General features: G+C 42.6%; 1 protein-coding gene across 1 annotated transcript in view; it reads left to right on the plus strand.

Moving 5' to 3' along the window:
* The first annotated feature begins 13,166 nt into the window (after positions 1-13,166).
* FAT3 (FAT atypical cadherin 3) overlaps positions 13,167-19,490 on the plus strand; it is a 342,653-nt gene continuing 336,329 nt past the window's right edge. The window contains 1 exon segment of the mRNA XM_034073958.1: positions 13,167-13,524. The gene's annotated coding sequence lies outside the window, so the exon portion shown is untranslated.

Below are 19,490 nucleotides of genomic sequence, written 5' to 3' on the forward strand. Positions count from 1 at the left end.
CCTTATATATGCCTGTAAAATCATATCTCCATGCTGGAAATGCAAAACCTCCTCTTTTCAGGGTGTGTGTGCAGTCTCACTGGTGTTTGCTACCATCACAGTGGTGTGAGTCATCTCCTATTTAGAAATGTAATTTGACTTGCTGAAATGGACAGTACTATCTACCTACAACCTTAGTTCAGGATGACCCTTATTTTCCTCCAGTGTCTTGAACCAGACTCCATATCCATTCTGTCATCCTCGAGCCCAAGATAAACGAATTGGTTCAGATCTGAAAGAAGATTGTGTTCAAGGGGTCATGCTAGTCTCAGTTCCTTTAGGTAGTTTGTTGCAGTGCTACAGTTCAAAGCTTGACTTTTTGCGTATCGGTCTTGTTTACAAGTCTATATAGCACTGAATAAAAGGATTCAGAAATTGCTTTTCCTTTTGGATGGCGCTGTGTATTATAAGCTATAATTACTTTCCTCTGAGATAAAGAACCCAGGTCTGGAGTCAGGAAACAGGGATGCTGCAAGAGCCCAGACAGTTGGTTTGTAATAATTACTCAGGAGTCTGTCGATGGGAAAGCCTGCCCTGACATTCCAAGCATCTGGCCTCTGTCAGGCTGAGGGGGAACCTCCATCCTTTATTTTTCCTCTCTTAATTTCTGATCCAGAGTTTACCAGCAGGAGGAAACCTCCCTGGCCGAACCCCAGAGCCAGTGTGCTCTCCTCTCGGTTCCCCCACGCGTTCACAAGCCTTTGCTCTGCCATCTCCTTAGCAACTCAGAGCACACCAGCAGCACAGAGCCACACAGCCCCCGGGGGCTGCAGCTCTCTATTTATAGGCAGTTGAGCCTGGATGAAAATTTCCAGAGAGCTATGGTAAGGCCTCTATAGGAACAGAAAACTTGTGGGTCCTGCTGGAGGATCTGGCTTGGTGCCGTAGCTGAGAGCCGTGCCCTTTGCGGGATGCTCAGGCTTTGCAGTAAACCACATTCACTGTGATACATAGAGAGCGTTTGCTGTTTGCATAGCTGCTAATTAACCTCTCTAGAATAATTGTCTCTGTAAGCCAGGTTAGGAAGTGAAATGCAGGTGCAAAAAACAACAGCCTGGGGTAATACCATGTTGTAACAAGCAAAGTCTCAAAGATGATGCCATGTCTGTGGGGTTTTTTTTTTATTCCAGGGATAGGGCTTAGTGAAATCCTAGAAAACAGGAGAGGAAAATAGTTTTTCTGAGCTTTGTGGTTAGTTTTTTTTTTTTAATTTAATTTCTTCAGGCTGAATTCTACACTGAAAACAAGATTTAATCACTGGTTATACTGCTTAGTGTTGCTCTGCAAAGGCTTATTGATTCAGCATTTCCTTTAGTCATGTGGCTGAAAAATGAAGTAAAGAATGGGTGGTGGTGCTAAGAGCAACTGCAAGTATTATGAATACATAAGAAATAAATGATAAGTATGAATAAATAAGAAATAAATAATAATCCATGCAAACAGGGTAGATGTTGGCCTTGAGCAGAACCCGTGTTCTCATGAATACTTTATGCTGAGCTAAAACTGAGACATCTATGAAGGAATGTAGTATATTCACCTTTTAGGTGAATCTGAGGAGGTTTTTGGAGATCCTGAAGTTACCATATCTACTTGTCTAACAACTTTGTGCTTTTTTCCCTGGGCAGAATTATAATTAAAGACTTCCATAAGGTAGTGAGTTTTTTCTTGTCCTTGTATCTGGACCTTGTGCACCACTGTAGGAGAATTTTGTGTCCTGACCCTAGGGCTTCCCTCATGGATTTTCCTCATACCCTGCATTCCCTGCCAGTGACTGCTGATGGGAAGAGCCTTGGAGGAAATGTCATTCTGCTTTTAAAATACTATTGGATGTCTCAGAGTCTTCACTATAATTGTTCTCCTGGACTTACTGTGAGAAAATAATGCCTGTCTTAGATATGAGGAGCAAGGGAAGTCCAAAGCAATGTTTAACCTACTCCAGTTGATAGGAATGTGGGAATTACATGCTTTTGTGTGTGTTTCCTGAGGGAAGAAGGAGCCTCTACATGCAAGGAGAACATGGGGAGGTGAAGACATGCACAGTAGAGGCAGGCTGATTGACAGCCCAGCTGGTGCAGATCAGTAATTGGAAATTCATTGCACATAAATCTTCTAGTACTTATCCTGAGACATGGGAAGGAGAATATCTGAGCTCTGAAGCAATTAACTCTTTCAGGGCCATCTGGGGAGATGTTCAGCTTTCAAAGTAGCAAGGCTGTTTGAGTATTTCTCTTTAAAGCCTTCGTTTTTCTGTTGTAGCAAGAAGAATGCTGGTGGAGGAAAAAGCCGCCATGTGCCCCAAATGGTAGCATATAGGTGAACAGCCTTAAATATTTAATGTTTATTTCTTTCACAGTGCAGCTTCAGGTTGTCTTGGGTAAATTCATCTTTGTATTTGGTGCTAAACACATTTTTGCCTTACGAAACGCACCTTGCACATGCTGCCTGCCAATTTCACGTCTGATTTACCTGATTTGTGGCTCCACATTGGTGGGCTTATTGTATGTTTGTCCAGGTGCCAGCAGACTCTGCAACTGTATTTTAAGAGGTCTGTTCATGTCTAAATATTTATATTCTTTTCTCATGGAAAAGACTGATTGTATGTGCTAGGAACTTTGTCCCTGCACCCTCTTTATCCCCCCAGTCCAAGTGTGTTGTTGGTGCATTTTCCTCCTCACTTGATTTCAACACTCCAGTGGTTTCCACTATGCAGCTTTGAATGTGTAATTTGTTTCTGGTGACCGCATCTTTTCTCATTTATTTTGGGCTGCCTCCATTCTGTTACGCACATATTTGTCTCTCCATTAATGTCAATGTGAATTACAGATGAAAAGCTAAGTGTAGATAAATTAGTATCTATGCAGAACGGAAGGTGGCATTTAACTTTCTCAACGATTTGTGTGGGCACAGGACAGCTAATGAATACCTGAGGATCTGAACAAAATGAGCAGTGCCAGGATGTAGGGCTCTCTTCTCCATGGGGCTCACAGTATGGTGGTTGGAGAAGGTGGGGGACAATGCAACTGCACTGGGTTTTAACACCCACTCTTCTGGCAAGTGCTGTGAGTAGATGGAAGTGCTGGTTGTGGGTTTGGAGCCAAAAATCATGGTTGCCTCTAAGGGAGCAGTTGCCAATGTACAATAAGTAGAAGGATGAATAGTCTGCATCTCAGTCCATAACATACTGAGAGTTCTCTTGACTCTAAAACTGTCCAAAACTGTGTTTCTTGCTGTAAAATCCCAGCACTTGGATGAAAGCCTTCTTTCAAGATGGGCCATGTTCTCTGCTTCACTGCCTGTGGTAACACTTTATTCATTTATGTCAGGAGAAAACCTTTTGTCTTCAGCAGAAACAACTTCTGCTTTGCTTGCGGTGCCCTGTAGAAGCATTACAAGAGGTTTCTTTAAAGGGAAGCACTTGGCTATTTTCTAAGCTCACTTTCAAAGTACTCTGAATTAATTATAAATGAGTAAAGCCGTCTGGCTCTTGATTACATAATTGCCTATCCTGGATTCCCTGTAACAAAATGTAAGCTGGCCCAATAGTAGTAAATCAGGAGGTGCTTTTGGAACCCTATCTATGATACGAGCTGTTCTCAGATCTACTGTTCTGATTCTTGCAGGCTGCAGTTCCGTCACCCTTACATTTCCTGCTTTCTCTCCCGGCTACCCTGTTTTTATTAGGCTTTTCTTTCAGCTGCACTTATGTGCCTATATCCTGTTATAATTTCCATTGAAAGTAGTTAACACACGTTGATACAGTGTCTTTTTGTGCTGAGCTAACCCAATGCATTTTATTTATTTAAAGGATTCTAAGTGCCTGTAGTGTCTAAGTGTTTGACAAACACATAAAACCACACAGAAGTCAAGCACTTAGCTGCCCTGAGAGGATGGGTTTTCCCTCTGTCTTTGCCAGGAACATCCATAAACCAAATTACACAGCACATAGTTTAGTAACAATTAAACTTAATTCTGTGCTTTCTATATGGTGAATCGTCATCTCTTGTCTCCACTGTTTGCCACAACATGAACCTCACAGGATATGCATGTTATACCATCAGTCTGTCATTTTCTGTTCTTGTTTTTGTGTAGTGTTGGATAGTGTGGGCAGCAGCTCTTCTCACTTTTGTCACATTTTCACTGGGTTTTACTGTTTTTTAGATGGGATGTGAAGTGACTCAGTGCCAGTGATGTAGATGTCCTTTGCTCTCACGTTTGTATTCTGTGTAAAAGGGCAAGAACAATGATAACCTGTGCCAGAGGAGGTTTAGACTTGATATTAGGAAAAATTTCTTCACTGAGAGGATGCCCAAGCATTGGAACAGGCTGCCCAGGGAAGTGTGGAATCACCGTCCATGGAAGTGTTTAAATACCTCATAGATGAGGCCCTCAGTGGTATGGTGTAGTGGTGGACATAGCAGTGCTGGGGTAATGGTTGGACTTGCTGATCTTAAAGGTCTTTTCCAACCCAGCTGATTTCATGATTCAATGATTCTATAAAGTCTTGGTTTACAAGGTGAAGACCCAACCTGAGTTTCGGAGTAAAGGCTGTTGAGCCCTAGCACAATTGAGCCATGGCAGACATGGTGGAAGTGATGCTGCTCCTTGCTCTGTCCATTGGGGCTGCCTTGTAGTGGATGTCCCAGCCTTGCTTTTGGCCTTTCCACTTGCTGAGGAAGGATGGATTCTAAATGTATTAGGACAATGATAACAGTCTTTCCTACCAAAATGTAATAAGGGCAACTTAAATTTATCCACCCCTGCTATTCTCCCCTCTTCCTTGTGTTAGTTTAGGGAGTTGAAGAAATGCTAGGGAAATGGATGAAGCTATAAATTGTCATCTCTTCTTGTAACAATAACATGGGATTCTCTAAGGATAATGGATTTTCCTAGGCTTTGGTTTATGTCTTTGTTGGAGATAGAGAACTCCATACTGTTGGTTGCCTTGAGAAGCAGCCTGTATATGCTGAGTTACCATTCTCCTTGCCTGTGGGATCTGAAGCCCATGTTGATGGATACTGTTTAGTCCCAGAATTACAACAGAGGTGATACCTATCTATTACTATGCCAAACTTGGAGTCATTTCCATTGAAATTGATTTGGAAGGGGATACCTGATTGCTATTTTCCCCTTTCACTGAGAAGTTCCTCACTTCTACCAGTCCACCAAGATTACACCATCCCAGTTTCCTTTTTCACCTGCTTCCTTCAGCTCCTCTGTGCCAGGACCTGAGTTTGCTTTTGTGGATCATACAGAGCTTTCAGGGCTTGTTCCCACATCCAGTGCCTGGCTTTGATAAAGACACCATCCCTGCCAGGTTTAAACTCCAGCAACCACAGCAAACAGCTTTGCAGGATCTGAAAGAGTAGTTCTAAGCACAAGACTCTTTAAAGATCCACACAGTTCACTTGAGTCCTTCCTGAGAGGGATGGGAGTTGTCACTTGATAGCATTTAGCAAATAGGCAGAACTCTGAGAACATCTGTTCTGAAGATGACAGAAACTGTCAAAACTGTGAGGCAGTTATGCTAATCCACCCTCTCCTAATAGCAGGCCCATCATCTGGCCATGCTGGAAACCTGTTAGAAATATATAGTCTGTTACAGTAGTTTCTTTATTTATTTTCTCTCCCTTCCTCTCTGAGGCATAGCTGAGGCCTGCTACTTCAAGTACAAGTACTTAAAATTGTGGAATATGTGGGGAGAGGGGAGAAGAAAGAGCTTCAGTGAAAAAAAGCAATACCAAAAGAGTAGGAAGCAAGGCTTTAGAGGACAGAATTATCATTTTGCTTATTTAGTGTAGGACTAATATATTTGAGCTACAGCTTGACCTCCAGGATTGCCCCTGAAATGGGAAGGTGAGCTCAGTAGTCATCCTCTCCTGGTGTGCCTGAACCCACCCTGCAAATTGTACCTCACTGGAAAGAGACTCTCAGTGGGACTGTCCATGTATAACACAAGTACTTTTGACCTGCTCCAATGCAATGTATATTTCTGTGAAAATATGTTGATGAGGATTTTGACTGCTTGACCACAGTGGGAGTGGGATGTGCCAACATGCATTGTGCTGGGTTAAGCTGGCTTCCAAAAGATGCTCAGAAGAGTTGCTGCTAAAATAAAACTGGAGAAAGAGTAAAGTATACACGCTTGCAGTGAGCGGGAGACAGAAATCCTAGGCATTTTGTGATCTCTTGCCAAATCCATCCATCTCTTTTCCCACATTCTCTCTCCATTTCTGAAGAAGGATGCTTAGCAGTTACTTTCTGTCTTCAGTAGTAATAGATGTGAGCAGCTGTGATGTGGCAGGGTTTTACATTTAAGCTGTTATTAGCATGTGTTAGAGGGATATATCCAAGCAAAGTGGCACTTAGCATATATTCCACATTGTATGCCAATATCCTATAGAAAGGCCTGACATAGTAGTAACCAAAATTAGCTGTGGAGCCATATCATCATACAAGCTGTGTTTCCTCAGTGGAATCACAGACCAATACACAGCAATTTATTTAGGTACTTGTAATGTTTTTACTCATACTTACATTCCGTCCACTGGGCCCATGTTGTTGATTTTCCAGTAGACAGTTGCTGGTGTGCCCTGACCAATATAGGCACTCTTTGGTCTTCATGTTATGATATAAATCTCTCTGCCTTTGAGCCAGCATCATTTCTAAGCTGCCAAGCTGGAGTAGTGGGGGTAGGCTTCCTTGACGCAGAGGAGGAGCTGAAGCACAGTGACTCAGTCTGCACTGGGAGAAGTGATTGCATAGAAAAACTGAGAAGAGTTGTCCTTTGTTAGTGCTCAGTGCAAGCAGGATTAAGGGTAGGGATGGGAGATATATAATGTAACGCTAAACACATGGTAGAATGGGCTGTGTCAAGCTGGCAGCAGTGTTGAAGCAAGATGGCCATGCACTTTATGGTGCTGAGCAGATGCTCCAGGAGCCGACCTGCAGGTGCCCTGGGAGCCACAACCAAACAAAATCAAGTCATATGAATTTCTTCCAACTTATAGATTCATAGAATCATAGAATGGTTTGGGTTAGAAAGGACCTTAAGATCATCCAGTTCCAACCCCCTGCTATGGACAGGGACACCTCACACTAGACCAGGTTGCTCAAAGCTCCATCCAATCTGGTCTTGAATGCTTACAGGGATGGAGATTCACAGCTTCCTTGGGCAACCTGTTCAGTGCCTCGCCACTCTCACAGTAAATTTCTTCCTTATATTTAACCTAAATATCCTCATTTTTTCTTTTGCTTTCAGATCATTCTACAAGGAGCTTCGTCCATCCCAGTAAATTACAGACATTTCTAATGCTACAGTCAGAAGTGTGAAAAGTGTCCCAGCTAGCTTTTACCAGGCTTGCCTGCGTGGTTGCTTTATGATGGTATGGTCAGTGGTCAGTCTCCGGGATCCTGATTAGATTTATGTGTCCCATGCTCCTGTTTGTTGCTTCACTGGTGTGAACAGCAATGCTGTTCAGTCTACTTTAAAATTAGTTTAGGTTTGCTTATTTGTGCTTCAGGCAGATTTTGGGTACGGCTCCAGCACCTTGCTAGTACAGAACATGAGCATCTCTGGTGGGAATGCTGAGAAATAGCTATTGCTTTTGAAATCTGCACTTTATCTTATTTTCCAGTACCTCTCTCAGGAGAGTATGGTTTGTGCCCACTGACTAAATTGCTTAAAGGCGTGCAAATTAGATTGAGCAAGATTGTTTGGTCAGTTACAATAAAGTGCCTTTGTGGTGTGAATATCAGGCACCCCCAAAAGACGTCAGGACCGGAGGAAAGCTTCTGGAACAATATATAGGTGTTGGTGGCTGGAGGGATATAATGTGCTTGTGGGGCTGTATGTTTTGTGGGTGCAAAATTGTTCCAGGACCTGGTTTCAACCTACAAAAGCCCTTTCCGCATATCTCTCCCCTTTGGAGAGTTTGTTGGCAGCATAAGGGTTGAAAGAAGATGTCCCAAACCCCAGTTCAGCTGGCTCAGGACTGCCTTTGGAGCATGGCTGTTTCTGCACAGAGTGCAGTCAGGACTTTGTGCCTAGCTCCTGAAAGCTCAGGCATGGAAGTGGATTGGAGTGGGTACCATGGCTCCGTTTAGGTTTGCTAGGCCTCTGCGATGGATGCTGCCATGGGGGTAATCATGCAACCCCACAGACTGGTGGCTGCACATTTACTGAAACCCCATTTTCAAAATCGGAAATTGGCCTTTTATCTTTAGTACTCACTACATAATGGTGAAGGGCATTAGTCAGCTGAACCTCACCATGGTTTATTGTGCAGCTGTAAACTGTAATTGGCTGACTAACCTTCTCTGATGTTAAGTGCCTTAAAAGGTTGCTTTTCCTTTATTTTATTTCAGTTTTTGTTTCTGGCTTCATGTGTTCTTTCTGTTTATTTTGCTACTAAAATGTAATTAGAAATTAAAAAGAACAAAGCAAACCTCCAACCCTACTGATGTAAAGTAACATGAATCATCATCTCTTGGAAGTGTGTGTAATCCAGAGCTCTGCAACCTGATATACATCCCCTTCATTTGGTAAATGTTTGAAATATCCCCAAACATTTTTTCACATTCTTGAGCAAAGACCACATCACCATGTGTTCACCCTTATTTCTAAGTATTGATGTCTTGAAGCCAGGTTTTGTTTAATTAAATCTATTTATTTTGTAATTTCTAGTATTTATTGTACTATATCAAATCAAATATAAATGAAGAGAGAAAAACCCTGCCAAATTATTTGCCTTTTAATAATCAAAATGAGTATATTAGAAGGAAAATGTAGCAGTTTTAAATAGTGCCAAAGGCTGTAGTCTTTGAGAACAGTTGAATCAGAAAGTTTAGGTAATGAACGGAGTTGATGATGCCTGTAATAAAGTGGATTAGCTGCTACAAATTGTGTTAAACCATGTATCTTTACATAGCTAATCTCTCATGTTTGCAAGTTTGGTCACAGGTTCTTCAGGAGTACACAGACAGATTGTAGTTCTACAAAGATTGTTGCAAATACTGACCATTCCCCATATAGTTTTTGAAGGAGAAACAAGAAAATCTTCATAGTATTTCCTCTGGAACATACGTTTCTGCCCCGTTAGCAGTCATTAGTCTGCCTTCGAGCAGCAAATACTGATTTTTCTCTCTTTTGGTAACAGCTCTTTACTTTGATACTTCTTTCAGCCTGGACTTCTGTTCAATACTCTTTACAGCTTTGGTAGAGTTGGCTTTCATGTGAATGAAGCTAATTCTGAGAACAATGCAAGCGGATGTCCTTCCTCCAAATTATATTAGGCTACATAATGGGCTGGTTTGTGGATCATGTTTTCGGTATCATTAGGGCACAAGCTCTGCACATGGGCAGCACTGGTGGGCCCATGAATTGAATGATGCTGATATCTGAGGGCCATTGCATGGGGTAGGGTGCCTAAGGGCTGTTGTGGGAGAGCAGGACTTCAGGCAGCTCACCAGGGTGTTTGTGAATGGGAGGAATCTCTTGCCCAAGTCATGGCAACAACACATCCCTCTTTCTTCCTTCCAAGGGTGGTTCTGTTGGTAGCTAGGGACGAGGACTATCCCTATGGCACTCAAAGATTTGTGCATTCAATTAGATGTTAATCAACAATTTGGTCCGATTCTGGCATGCTTGCTTACTTTGAGAAATGCTTTCCATACATTTTTCCTCGCACATATGTGGTGTCCTTCCATGCAGTTCCCCACTGGCTTGAAATGTCCTGCCAAACTGGGGCTGTAATTCTCATTGTGGAGCGATACTGAAATTATTTTCCAGTAAAATAATGTGAAAGATGAAATTTTGTTTGGAATAAAACTTGTCAGTGTATACGCATGCGGGGATTTCTTAGGCAGCACAGGAGCTCCTTAAATGCCATGAACTGTGCTTTGATTCATGCTTAAGAGTTGACTAGAATGATGCTGATACTTCTTTTTTTAAGGAACAAATAGCTTGACTTTCAAAATATGTCAAATTCAGTTGCTTGTGTTTGAAACAAGAACAGTCTTTGCAGTAAAGGGACTTGAAAAGCCTGGAATCAGTTCCCTGCTATTCTCCAGCACTTCTTGCATCTCCTTGGGGAGGCAGTTTAGGCTTTCAGTGTTCAAATCATCATCCCTAAAATGGGGATAATAAAGACTTTCCTAGTGCCTAGGAGTGTTGAGGTGGCAGATCGACTGATGGATCATTTATGGGTTCCAAGAGCACTTATGATCCCCTCTGCAGCTGTAAACCTCAACCTTTCCCAAAATGCAGCTACCCACTGGACCTTTTCAACCTGTGTATAGTCAGTGGATCATTGCAGTCCTTATTGCAGTATTTTTCTGTGTAAATAATTTGATTTCTAGAGTGAGTTTCCCCTGCCTTTTGTCACATGGGGCTTGAAGTCATCAACAGTTCCTGACTGTAACTGTGGGGAAAAGGGCTGTTGCCTGGTGCCTTTTGAGGGTGTTTCCCTTTTTTTCAAGACTTTCCTCAGCTATCCTGGCTGAAGCTTGGCTTCATGTTTCATGCGTTCATGGAATGTGGGCACATTTTCTGTAGCAGATGGAATGTATATGTTCTTTCACTCAGATGGGATCCCAAACAACTTGCCAAGTGCTTTGATCCCCTTGCAAAGAGAAGTGTTCTGTACAAGGTTGAGGCCACTTTCAGGGACACTTTAACCAGCTGACGTTGGCCCCTAAGTTAGAGTTGGGGGCTGATAGGGAGATGCCATTTTGTAGACTGTGGGCCATCCGATTGTTATTATCAGCAGTCTCTGTATCTCATTTGAAATCCAGTATGTGATGCTAGGTCAATAGGAAGCATGAAGCATAAAGATCTGCATCGTTTTCTGTGATGTCCTATGAATGTTTTCTGTGTTTTCCTCTTGTTCAAATTGCAACCCAGCGTTGCCCTGCTTAGTGCTGTTTCTCAGGGATACTGCTTCCTTGACCCTTCTTGCACCAAAACCACATTAGCTAGATTATATTTGTGAAGTGAATACATGTAAAGTGCAGCATCTTTATCCTGAGTACAAAGGCTTGGAATTACGGTAGCTCAAGAAACATGGATTTCATGTGCACAGGCAACACACTTGTGCTTTTTTAGGTCTTCCCATGTAAATAAGCCTTTGGTTTGTGATACCTGTTGGGATGGTAGACCACTGCTTGGGACTTCTGCATACTCCATATTTATCTAACTGTGAAGGATGTTAGTAGGCATCATAAAGAATATGTGACAAATAGTGTGACTACGAGTCACTAACTAGTAGTATTTCATCGTGCTGTTGGGGTTTTTCCTCCCTGAGGTAGAGGGAGAGCCATGACCTTAACATTACTTAATTGGAGGCTTTTTTGCGTAACTCTCCACTGACTTTGGTAGCATGGTTTTACGAGTACTTTAAATTGATCTTATTTTGTATGGAAATGCAGTCTCCAATTAATTTAACAAGACTAATTCAAGTCACTGGTCAACCCAGCTGTTCAATCAAAGATATTGCTCAGTGCTATTTATTTGGTCTGGTTTGAAGATTATGGCCACCCCAGAAACAAAAATGGAAAAGATGGTGTTGGTGAAATCCTGTATTTGTAGGCAGGTTCACCGATGGAGATTGTTAGCTTGGAATTATACTATTATGCTATTATTATACTTGGAATTATAGCAAGTAAATATGGCTTTCTTTTCTTTCCACTGAGTTTCACAAACACAAATAGAAATATGGCAAGGAGAAGGGGAGCTCTTAACCTGAGAATTTCAGGCCAGTTGGATTTAAGCAAACTACCCATTTATTCTTAGATTAATGGCTTGCAGGCAGACTCTATCAGTTGTGGACTGCAGTGCATTAATTTGCAACGGCAAGAGTTAATGCTAGTAATTGCTTTTCCTCTATAGAGAGAGGCTGTAGTAGATTGTTTTTACATGGCAATCTGTGATTGATAGATCAGGGAAAACAGGACCAAAGAAGGTTACTGCCTCCCAGCCACCTCCTCCTTTGGATTAAAATAACTTGCAATTTGTAGGATGCCCTGTCGCACGTGCTGCGGGAGCGAAGCAGTAAACACACTAGGGCTGCGTTCCCTTAAAGCAGTGAACCTCTTACCTCATTTCTTTCATCAAACCAAGCAAGTCATGTTGCTGGAAGGCCACTGAAAACAAGTGTGCTGGTGAAACAGCCCCCAGACCCCTTCAGCAAACTTCCTGTACGGTCAGGCAGCGGACCTGATGAAAGAGCCTGTTTGTGAACCTTTGGATTCCTTCCATTGATTTGTAAATCCACTTTAATAAAGTACTGCCCAGGCTAGTGAAATGAGCAGCTGATGTTGGGCTTCCATCAAGTTCGTAACAAATAATCTGATGCAGCTTGTATCACTGGTGCTGCAACGTGCTTTTTAATGTATTTTTTTCTCCGCTGCGTTGGATCATTTGGAGACTGGGGGAGTAGGGAGAAGAAAACCTGCCGTCTCCATCAGCTACACATTACATGGCTGCTTTATTTTTCACTGCTGCTAAAACTCTGCTTATTTAATATCGATCATACCAAGGAGCCAGCAAAGTACGGTGTTAATTGGGTCCACTGGAATTCTTGTCCCTTGGGAGGGGAGAGCTTCCTAGGCAGGGAGGGCGGAGGGAAGGAGGGAGGGAAGGAAGGAGGGGAGGCAGGCAGGGAGGAGGGGACCCACTGTGCGCCGCATAAAATGTAAGTGCACTAGGACATCAAGGCTTCGGCTTGCAGCGCTGGAAAGCAGTCGCGGCGTTTCCCACCCGCCCCCCTTTCAGAAATCAGGCAACTCGGTTCTGTTTTTAGTCTGGTAGCTCTTCTTGCATTAACAGCTCCTTTCTTCTCGCTTATTTTTCTTTCCCTTTTTTTGTCTTTTTTTTTTCCCCCTTTGTAGAGCGTTTTCTTTCTTTTTTTTTTTATTGTTTTCTTCTCCTTTCTGCAAAGCTGCAAAAGCTCTGCTTTGAAAACTGCTGCCCCAGAGTGCAGTTGCTTAGCTGTCCTGTCAGCATTGTTCTAATGCTCATTCCATATGTATGTCACATAGGAGCAGTACCCTCCTCCTCTCCCTTCCCCCCGTCCATGCATTTGATTCTTTTTTCCCTTAAAGACTGTTATTTTTATATATGTATTTTTTCCCCCAAGGCGCTTGCAAACAGGGGCATTCAAACTGCATGATTCTGTGCTATGGTTACTTCCACAGCCAAGACCAGGTTTCTCTTAGAAAAAGTGTTTGTGCCTTCTTTTTCCCACTCCCTCTCTTTCTTCCCTATAAGCACAAAGACTTTAAAAACTAAGATCTGTAGTTCCTTTTGCTTTTCCGCGTTACCGTGACAGCATGTATCTCTGTTGCTGAAGAATGAAGCAGGCAGGCTGGAGTTTTTTTCTGTTCAGTGCTTTTGGGACCACTAAAGACAAGTCCGCAGAGAAATATGTACAGCAACTGTGCCAACTGAGTTTCTCATGCCTGTTATCTGTCACTTATTCTGACTAAAAGGTAAGGGGTTCTTTTTCCGTTCTATAGATTTCTTGTTAAGGTCTTTGTGCATTGTTTGTGCAGTGTCATTTGACATGTGCAACTAACTGGCTCAGGAGGGAGGTGGGTTATGGAGGTTTTTGTGTTAAGGTATTATCGGGCATCCAAGAAAAAAGCTCTTTGCATCAGAGGAGGTTAAAAAAAACACCTTGTTTCTTGGAATTTTTCCCCTTTTCATCTCACATGTTCCCTCCAGCTTTCCTTGCTCCTGATTGAGACATAAAGCCGGGGCATTATCACTGCTGCTTATCTTTCCTGGTGCTCTTTCTCTACCTCAGCAGCACACGCACCCAGTCTGTGTGTGCGTGCGCATGTGTGGGGTAGAGCATAGCCCCTTTCCATGGGAAATACTTGGCAACATGCACGTTCTTCCTCATTTACTGTAACTAAACGTCTTCAAACACTCTTTGCAAGGTAAGAATGCCTTAGTTCAGCACACTGCAGCTTATGCCTGTTTAAAATTATTACTTGGATTACAGTGCATACTGTGGAAAGTTATTAGTTTCCACAGAGACCGATTTAACTGGGGGGTATGTGTGCAGCGGTTCAGTTTTGTGCTTTACATGCACTGCTTGTGGGAGAGTATGAAATGTTATTTTTTCCCTTAGTTCTTGGGAAGGGTGAAGTTTACACTGTCTGTTAGGCATAAGTAATGAAGTTATGGCTGAAATCGATTAAAGCTGTAGAGAAGCATATCCTTACAAGGCTTTTCAACTTAGCCTTGAGAGTCAGAAGATAGTTTATGAAAGCATTTTTTTCTATTGCACTGCATTGTAATATGCAGAAATGTTAGTGGGAAGGTGTCTTCACCAAGCAGAAAGAGCAGCAAATGATGTCTGGGCAGGATCATTATATCATTTATGCATTAGAAACCTGTTTAATCCATAACCTTGGTGTGCACTGCTTGTTTGTGTGTGTGTGCTGGATGCATCTTTCAACAGCCTCTTAGTTCAAGAGGGCTTTGTTTTATAAAATGTGTTTCAGCTTTGCAAGCAGAAGTGCACTCTGTGACTGTCCCCTTAGCTGTGACACGGTCCTCTTATATAGAGGCTGAGTTTTTCGGGCTTGCTTTGGTTTCTTTCTCAGGTATTTGTGTTCCTACTTCTTAGCTGTTACTTCTCTGCATAGAAAATGCATCTTCAGGGTGTTCATTTCTCGTGCTTTGAAATGATCAGTGGCTGAGACAGTTGACCAACCTCATATCTAATAATACCACTTTACCTTGAAGGTTGCACTGCTTGTTTGAAGAAGTAGGAATGGCACCAAATACATAATTAGTTTAAAAACAGTCTAAAAATGCAGAGTGTGAAGGAAGAAAGTTCTGTCTGCAGGCATTAATTTCTTTCTTTACTGTAGCTGTTTATAATGTCATTTCAAAATCAGATTATTTCCTAACACATGCTCTGTGACTCTCTTTTCCCATGATTGTTGCTTTGTATCAGCACTGAGAAAACAGTCATTTAGATAACAGGTTTTCATTGACATCCTTTCTATAATATAGAAAGGAAGAAGCAGTAATAAGTTAAATTGGCATCTGCTAATTATACTGAATACAGATTGTGAGCTCTGCAAGCCGTCCCTTGCCTTAATGCTGTTAGCATATTTTAGCACTGGCAACCAAAAGAAAGCAACTGGAATGTTCCTGCTTGTTGTTTTATGAGGGGAAGTAAAAAAGATGACTTGCACAGAAATGTGAAGTTTGGGTGGGTTTTCTTAATGTTTATATGCTGGTTTTGAACAGGAGGGCATCACATAGTTTGGTAGCACTTGGTAGAACTGGTTAGAGATGCTTGAGAGAATGACTTGTCTGGTGATCATTAGAATTAATTTTGACCCTTGGTGACAAAACCATTGTTGTCCTGTACAAAACTTGGTCTTTAGGCAGGAAAGTTTGAGTGTTTCATAGTCAGTAAATACCTGTTTCTTTTGGGTTTCAGAGAAATGCTAATCAAAAAATACTGTTGTCTTCTGAACTTAGCTGTGGCTCTTCATACTAAGAGGTTATTCTGCTCACCTCATCTCAGAACCCGGAGTCTTGCTCTCCTGTGGAAGCAGAAGAGCAGCACTTCTGCCCAGATGTGCTCATTCCTGCCTTGTGGCTTTCCCATGTGCAGCAACATCCCTGCCTGGCTGTGGCACCGAGCCCTGGCTCAGGAGATAAGGAGCTCAGCTGGTGGTGGCTTTACCACCGGACACGCTCCAGCCCTTGTACCGTTGGCAGCGGCAGCAGAAGACATGCGAGCGGTTATGGTGGGTCAGCCACTAGAGGGGAGACAAGAGCTGCGCTATGTTAATGTCTGTCACCACAGAGCACCACATACAACGATGTCTATGTGTGGGTTTATGGTATGCGGTGGAAAGAGCCAGCCTGTCCTGCATCCTCTGCGTGCTGGGAGCATCCAGTGGTGCTCGTGTGGGGCGTAGCATGGGCTGGTACAAGCCCTTGTCCTCAAGGAACACCACGGTTCTGGGGTGAATGGTGCTCCCTTGCAAGTTTGGATATAGCAGAAATGTGTCTATGCTTGTCTGTTGTTTTGTGTGTGTGGATCTGTACAGCCTCCCTCTTGGGTGCTAGTGAGCCCAGCCTTATTGAAAGCATCCAAATTCACTCTTGCATCTCTGTAGAGGAACTTTTTGCTGAGGACTTGACAAAAGCAGGAGGCTGCTGTTTGTTTGCTTCTGACATCTGTAGATCACAGTGGTACGCTCACAGATTTCTTTAATTGGAGTTAATGGTGAGAGGTGGCTGGTAGGCACTGGCTCAAGACCTCAAAAACTAAAGGAAGTATCTTTTTTTCCTTTCTTGGCTGCTTAAATCTTCTTTGGAGAAGAGAAGGCTGCATGGAGACCTCATAGCAGTATTCCAGTATCTGAAGGGGGGCTACAGGGATGCTGGGGAGGGATTCCTTATTAGTGACTGTAGCAATAGGACAAGGGGTAATGGGTTTAAACTTAAACAGGGGAAGTTTAGATTGGATATAAGGAAGAAATTCTTTACTGTAAGGGTGGTGAGGCACTGGAATGGGTTGTCCAGGGAAGGTCTGAATGTTCCATCCCTGGAAGTGTTCAAGGCCAGGTTGGACAGAGCCTTGGGTGATGTGGTTTAGTGTGAGGTGTCCCTGCCCATGGCAGGGGGGTTGGAACTGGATGATCTTAAGGTTCTTTCCAGCCCTAACTATTCTATGATTCTATGATACGTAAAACTTTTACAGGTAATGATGATTTGCCACATAGATTTATTGTAAATTGTTTCATCCTTCTGTAGAACTTAAAATATTGTCCTGAGTGATGGGAATGGGCCCACGGGGAAGTATCCTCTGCAGAGACATAAAGCAGAGTGGAGGTGGGAGTCCTCCAGGTCAAGGTGAGGTTTCCTGGGGGTGGGCAGCACAGGAACCATGTGTTTTGGTGTAGTGTGTTACAGCAGTGCTCTAACTCCTGTCTTCATGTGAGCCTCATTTTGCTGAAAGTGGTGTCAGAGTCTTTTTAATAAGATGTTATGATTTTTGGCTTCAATCTTAGGTTTTCTTACTCTCTTATGTACATGTGTGAAACACAAAGCATATTTAATGAGAGAATACTTCAAATGCTTCCAAATTAATTAAAAGCAGTTCCACATCTGGAATAAATCCAGTACCTTTCATGGATGGCTTTTTCTTCATGGGTTTTCTCTCTTGTGAGAAGCCCTGTAAATATCCGTGTGCGGATGCTTGTGGAAGCTGAAGTGGAAGAATCCAAGCTTATTTTACAAAAGGGAGAGATCTGAAGCCCACAGAGATCAATGGGATCTCGTCCTTTATTCCAGCAGACTTCAGATGAGACCTAATCATATATACAATTATGATATGCCTATGCACAGTCAGGTATTTTCAGGGTACGGGTCTTAAGGTAGCTTTGCAAGTCTTAATTAAAATGTGTGGTTCCTCATAGTTTAACTGCTGTTTAAATGAGTGCAGGTTTCAGTGGGGCTTGAATTAGGCACCACCAACAAAAAAAGCGGTTTTATCATGAACTTTTTTTCTTCTCCCTCCTCTGTCTCCAGAACTAAATGAAATGATCAGATTTTTTCTCTATGGGAATGTTGTGGTATAAACTGACACCACCAAGTGACCTAGAGATAGGCTTATTGCACAGATAAAAATGCAGGGTTGGGTTGTTTGAACTGCATTAGCATCAGAATAAGAAACTGCAGGGCAAGTTGGCTGAGGTGGCCATGCAGAACTGGGGAGGGTTCTTTGGAAACCCTCAGAGCTGGGAATTCTTTTCCATAAATAAATAAATCTGTGTCCCGAGCAATTAATGAATACAGAAGTCTGGGCAACTTTTAAGCTGTTTGGGATATTTGAAAAACCCATATGGTGCTCATATTAGTGTTGTTGATTTCCATTCCCCCCCCATTATTTCCATTTTAAGGTGGGCTTTTATTTGACTTTATTTTTGCTGAAAGATGCTGATGAGAATGTTTTTGCCAGCACTTTTCTGTAACACCGCTGTTAACACCCACATCAGTTCCAGCATGTGTTGCAGCAACATGCTGCCCCTGAAACTTTTGATCCTCCAGATACAGATCGGGATTGCAGGCAGCTTAGTGCATCAAGGACTTTGTTGTTGGACTTGTCTTTTGGCTGCTTGTGCTGGTTACTCTGGGGCTGCCAAGGAAATTATCTTGCAGGGATCCCACTGTGAATGCATATACAGCTTTTCTGGGGGATCTCAGTGTGTTTCACAGACCCAAGCTAATTAAACCTCATGACACTCATGGCAAGCAGATAAGCACGAGCCACAGTAAGCTAAAACATAGAGGTGATGAGCTCAACTTTCCCATGGTAGTGAACAATGACATTCCCGTTTAATGGAGTTGTAGGTGCCTTGGAAATGAGGCCACTGGTAGCTTGGCTGGAGAGCTACTGTTTGGAGATGTACTTTGTGGAGGCAGTTAATATTTGCAGTTTTACAATCCAGCATTTGCCTTTTAGAGACCAAATTAGTTCAGATCCCCTCAATGTTTCCTTGCTGGTGAGTTCATGGTGAGTCTACATAAGCAGCAGCACATTGGGAGGTTACTGAATTGTCCTCTTACCCTTCTAGACTTGAGTTTTCTCAATTGTCCAGCTTTGGTTGGAATCATAAGTTTTAAATATCATTCTGCATTAAGTGGAAAGTCCCTGACTAAGGTGTGCCAGCTCTTACAGTGCTAACAGCTTTTGGAAATTGCTGTGCTTTTAACTTCATTGGGGTAGTGTTTCCAGTAATTCCATCTCTGATGTGGCTTTTGAGAGAGGATTGATATGCTTGAGATTACTGATGTGGTCACTGTTGGTCATAGGCAACAGAAAAAAAACAGTGCTGGTGAAGTGGACAATCTGGCAGTACAGTTAAATGGAGTGGGAATGAGAAAGTTCACTTACTTAACTGCTTCAAGTGCACAGTTCTTTCAAGTACAAGAGTACCAGACAATGTCTTTAGAAAACAAAGGTTTAGCCAGTCTGGTAACTCATTTATGTAATTATAGAGGGGGTTTAAAGAAAGCAATCTAAAGAGGGATGTAGGGAAGCATCAGATAATTATGGTACTATAGGCAGGTTTGCAGATACAGGGATACAATGCGTAGGTTTCCATTAGGGCATGCTGTACAACTGGGATATATTGACAAAGAGAGAGGAAAAAGCAGTAGTGAGAGAAAGCGATGGCTCTAATTTCTACAGCCTTTCAAGAAAATGTCTTAGGCATAGGAGCCAGCTAAAAAGGTTAATTGGGCAAGATCAGTTATTGTGCTGTGTGAAACTGAGCTTCAGAGCCTGAGAGGAGAAAGCATCAGACAAAGCAGAGAGGTGTTTCATGAGATGAAGCTGTTTGTGTGGTGGTGAGAAATGAGGATTAGCCCCAGTCTGGAAGAGGGGAGGTATAAGGAAAGAGACAGGATTTAC

This window comes from Melopsittacus undulatus, chromosome 2 (assembly GCF_012275295.1).
Source record: "Melopsittacus undulatus isolate bMelUnd1 chromosome 2, bMelUnd1.mat.Z, whole genome shotgun sequence".
Taxonomy (NCBI): Eukaryota; Metazoa; Chordata; class Aves; order Psittaciformes; family Psittaculidae; genus Melopsittacus; species Melopsittacus undulatus.